At 53.3% G+C, this 5,000-nt stretch overlaps 1 non-coding gene across 1 annotated transcript; it reads left to right on the top strand.

The window, feature by feature from the left end:
- Positions 1–2,750: 2,750 nt before the first annotated feature.
- Positions 2,751–4,643, top strand: LOC126326180 (small subunit ribosomal RNA). Its single transcript, XR_007560570.1, has one exon. It is a non-coding gene; the product is annotated as a small subunit ribosomal RNA (ribosomal RNA).
- The last annotated feature ends 357 nt before the right edge of the window (positions 4,644–5,000 follow it).

Raw genomic sequence — 5,000 nt, 5'->3', positions numbered from 1 at the left:
CGCTTAACCTAACTGTGGCTGTACCAGATTATCGCTTAACCTAACTGTGGTTGTACCAGATTATCCCTTAACCTAACTCAATTTGTCCCTTAACCTAACTCAATTTGTCCCTTAACCTAACTCAATTTGTCCCTTAACCTAACTCAATTTGTCCCTTAACCTAACTCAATTTGTCCCTTAACCTAACTCAATTTGTCCCTTAACCTAACTCAATTTGTCCCTTAACCTAACTCAATTTGTCCCTTAACCTAACTCAATTTGTCCCTTAACCTAACTCAATTTGTCCCTTAACCTAACTCAATTTGTCCCTTAACCTAACTCAATTTGTCCCTTAACCTAACTCAATTTGTCCCTTAACCTAACCCACGTTGTCCCTTAACCTAACTCAATTTGTCCCTTAACCTAACTCAATTTGTCCCTTAACCTAACTCAATTTGTCCCTTAACCTAACTCAATTTGTCCCTTAACCTAACTCAATTTGTCCCTTAACCTAACTCAATTTGTCCCTTAACCTAACCCACGTTGTCCCTTAACCTAACCCACGTTGTCCCTTAACCTAACCCACGTTGTCCCTTAACCTAACCCACGTTGTCCCTTAACCTAACCCACGTTGTCCCTTAACCTAACCCACGTTGTCCCTTAACCTAACCCACGTTGTCCCTTAACCTAACCCACGTTGTCCCTTAACCTAACCCACGTTGTCCCTTAACCTAACCCACGTTGTCCCTTAACCTAACCCACGTTGTCCCTTAACCTAACCCACGTTGTCCCTTAACCTAACCCACGTTGTCCCTTAACCTAACCCACGTTGTCCCTTAACCTAACCCACGTTGTCCCTTAACCTAACCCACGTTGTCCCTTAACCTAACCCACGTTGTCCCTTAACCTAACCCACGTTGTCCCTTAACCTAACCCACGTTGTCCCTTAACCTAACCCACGTTGTCCCTTTGCCTAACATAGTTCACTGCTCGGAATCTCTGGTGTCGTTGTTATCCTCATGTAGATGTCTTGCGAGTGTTGCTTACTTTCCACATATTCCCGCTATCCACTGTCAATTGTACTGCAATAGGACTATATCGCCCCCCCCCCCCTCTGCCCCTCTCTTTGTGTCTCCGTCCTCTCAAGCTGGTCGGTCTGGCGTTTGAGTGTTAAATGAGCCTCGCAGCTGTTCAGTTGCGTTCAGATGTCGACGCCCTCAGTGTACGTCGTGGTATGGTCTGTGTCCATTGTCCGCTGATGTCGTACGCGTAACCCACACGCTGTACCGATCATCGGTAGTTACGTACAGAGTGAAGTAGTGTGATACGTGTGACCGTACGCTGGCTGTGCCCAACGGTGTCGAATCTCAATTTCCATATGTTGTGCTCGATGCTACTTGTCTCGTCTCCCAATAACAGCTAGGTTGCACTGTGGTACGCCGTAGAGGCGTGTGGGAGGAACGTACGAACGCATTGTATGTCACCCTGGGTCGCTGGGGGTGGTGGTGCGGTGAGTCAGGTCAGGTCAGCGTGAGCCGTGTGATGTAGTGACGCGTGTATTCCGACTTTGTCGTATTGCCTCACACAAAGTGCTACCCTGGTGGACCGCGTTCCATATCTGGGACATGCCGCAGATGCCGGTTGACAGTGGATCGCGGAAGGGACATCGCATACGTGCGCGGGCCACCTTCCACGTGTTCTCTTCTGCACATGTCGCAGTGTGTATGTGGTCTGATGTAGCGTGTCGTGACACATGACATCCTGGCATGCAAGAATTGTTGAATTCGCAAATGTAGGTGGACATCTACGTTTACTGCCCAAGATACGCAAATGAACTGGAAATCCGTTGTTGAGCGGTTGTTCACGCTGGAGGTGAATCTGTGATGGCGACGATCGGTACAGCTATTAACCGGTTGTTTCAGCGGTACCCGCCACATCCACACACGTGACTAGGCCCATGTGGGTATGAAGCGATACGCGGCGGTGGCTTGGTGGGACTGTTCCCGGCCGGTGAAGGGGGGCCGCCCGGCGTGTTGGCCGCGCGCTGCGTGGGCGCACGCGCAACAGGCGGCTGGTGGGGGGCGCCGAGTGGCAGGAGCGCCAGCCGACGGGCTCGGCAGGCGGCGCAGCTACGCTGCGGCGCACCCTGCACGCGGCGCCTGGCGGCCAAAGTTGGTTCAGCCAAGCCCGGTGCGAAGCGCGGTGGACATCTGCAATGTGCTGGTCTGATTGAGGACTGTGTGCGTTGAGGATGCGCCGCCGCCTGGCACTCGGCGCCGCGACGCCGTCTGCTGCTCGGTCGCCCCAGCGGTTCTCGCAGGTGGTTTGTATCGCAGTTGTGCGGACGTGTTGGCGCGTGCGCTGTGCTGGGAGAGTTCGCTTCTGCACCCAAGTGGGGCTTTGCCCTTGTGTGGCGCTGGCGTTGGAGCTGCCGGTCACCATAGGTGGCGCGTGTTGTCTCCCGCCGGCAATGCCACGACAGCACGCTCCCGGGCCTCTGTCGGCAGCGGCAAGCTCAGTTGGGAGCAAGGGTGTTCGCACTAAAACCGTCTACTCGCCTAACTCCGGGCGATTGCGCCTCTCTCGAAACCGACCAAGTACCTAGGACGGCGCTGCGCGCCGCCGGGACCTGAGAGGGTTTCGAGGTGTATCGTGCAGGGGAGCTCGGCCTCCTCCTGTTTGCAGAATAATTGAGCGGACGCTTGCGTGTTCGCGCGGGCCCCCGGGACACACTCCCGGGCGGCCGGCTGCTCAGCTCTAGTTGACGCAGCTCCCTGGTTGATCCTGCCAGTAGTCATATGCTTGTCTCAAAGATTAAGCCATGCATGTCTCAGTACAAGCCGCATTAAGGTGAAACCGCGAATGGCTCATTAAATCAGTTATGGTTCCTTAGATCGTACCCACGTTACTTGGATAACTGTGGTAATTCTAGAGCTAATACATGCAAACAGAGTCCCGACCAGAGATGGAAGGGACGCTTTTATTAGATCAAAACCAATCGGATTGGCTTGTCTGGTCCGTTTGCCTTGGTGACTCTGAATAACTTTGGGCTGATCGCACGGTCCTCGTACCGGCGACGCATCTTTCAAATGTCTGCCTTATCAACTGTCGATGGTAGGTTCTGCGCCTACCATGGTTGTAACGGGTAACGGGGAATCAGGGTTCGATTCCGGAGAGGGAGCCTGAGAAACGGCTACCACATCCAAGGAAGGCAGCAGGCGCGCAAATTACCCACTCCCGGCACGGGGAGGTAGTGACGAAAAATAACGATACGGGACTCATCCGAGGCCCCGTAATCGGAATGAGTACACTTTAAATCCTTTAACGAGTATCTATTGGAGGGCAAGTCTGGTGCCAGCAGCCGCGGTAATTCCAGCTCCAATAGCGTATATTAAAGTTGTTGCGGTTAAAAAGCTCGTAGTTGGATTTGTGTCCCACGCTGTTGGTTCACCGCCCGTCGGTGTTTAACTGGCATGTATCGTGGGACGTCCTGCCGGTGGGGCGAGCCGAAGGGGTGCTTTCGCGTCCCGAGGCGGACCCCGTTTAAATCCTACCAGGGTGCTCTTTGTTGAGTGTCTCGGTGGGCCGGCACGTTTACTTTGAACAAATTAGAGTGCTTAAAGCAGGCAAGCCCGCCTGAATACTGTGTGCATGGAATAATGGAATAGGACCTCGGTTCTATTTTGTTGGTTTTCGGAACCCGAGGTAATGATTAATAGGGACAGGCGGGGGCATTCGTATTGCGACGTTAGAGGTGAAATTCTTGGATCGTCGCAAGACGAACAGAAGCGAAAGCATTTGCCAAGTATGTTTTCATTAATCAAGAACGAAAGTTAGAGGTTCGAAGGCGATCAGATACCGCCCTAGTTCTAACCATAAACGATGCCAGCCAGCGATCCGCCGCAGTTCCTCCGATGACTCGGCGGGCAGCCTCCGGGAAACCAAAGCTTTTGGGTTCCGGGGGAAGTATGGTTGCAAAGCTGAAACTTAAAGGAATTGACGGAAGGGCACCACCAGGAGTGGAGCCTGCGGCTTAATTTGACTCAACACGGGAAACCTCACCAGGCCCGGACACCGGAAGGATTGACAGATTGATAGCTCTTTCTTGATTCGGTGGGTGGTGGTGCATGGCCGTTCTTAGTTGGTGGAGCGATTTGTCTGGTTAATTCCGATAACGAACGAGACTCTAGCCTGCTAACTAGTCGCGTGACATCCTTCGTGCTGTCAGCGATTACTTTTCTTCTTAGAGGGACAGGCGGCTTCTAGCCGCACGAGATTGAGCAATAACAGGTCTGTGATGCCCTTAGATGTTCTGGGCCGCACGCGCGCTACACTGAAGGAATCAGCGTGTCTTCCTAGGCCGAAAGGTCGGGGTAACCCGCTGAACCTCCTTCGTGCTAGGGATTGGGGCTTGCAATTGTTCCCCATGAACGAGGAATTCCCAGTAAGCGCGAGTCATAAGCTCGCGTTGATTACGTCCCTGCCCTTTGTACACACCGCCCGTCGCTACTACCGATTGAATGATTTAGTGAGGTCTTCGGACTGGTACGCGGCATCGACTCTGTCGTTGCCGATGCTACCGGAAAGATGACCAAACTTGATCATTTAGAGGAAGTAAAAGTCGTAACAAGGTTTCCGTAGGTGAACCTGCGGAAGGATCATTACCGACTAGACTGCATGTCTTTCGATGTGCGTGTCGTGTCGTGTCGCGCAACACGCTACCTGTACGGCAGTGGCCGTGCGCCGCGTGCGGAACCACGCGTGCCTCTCAAAACTAGCGGAAGTGTTGTTGTTGTGTGGTACGAGCGCTGAAGCTCTGGAGCGGCTGGCCTGCGGTACCTGGCGCCTGGCGCCGGTTTTGAATGACGTTCGCCCGAGTGCCTGTCCGCTCCGGTGTGGAGCCGTACGACGCCCATCGGCTGTGAGGCCGTTGGACACAAAAAAAAATAGTGGAACAGGGGCCGTCAGACGCCTCAGTCCCGCAAATGCTACTGTCTTGAAAGAGACAGTGGGAGACTGAA

This window comes from Schistocerca gregaria, unplaced genomic scaffold (assembly GCF_023897955.1).
Source record: "Schistocerca gregaria isolate iqSchGreg1 unplaced genomic scaffold, iqSchGreg1.2 ptg000977l, whole genome shotgun sequence".
Classification (NCBI taxonomy): Eukaryota; Metazoa; Arthropoda; class Insecta; order Orthoptera; family Acrididae; genus Schistocerca; species Schistocerca gregaria.
This window is presented reverse-complemented; position numbering and strand designations above follow the sequence as displayed.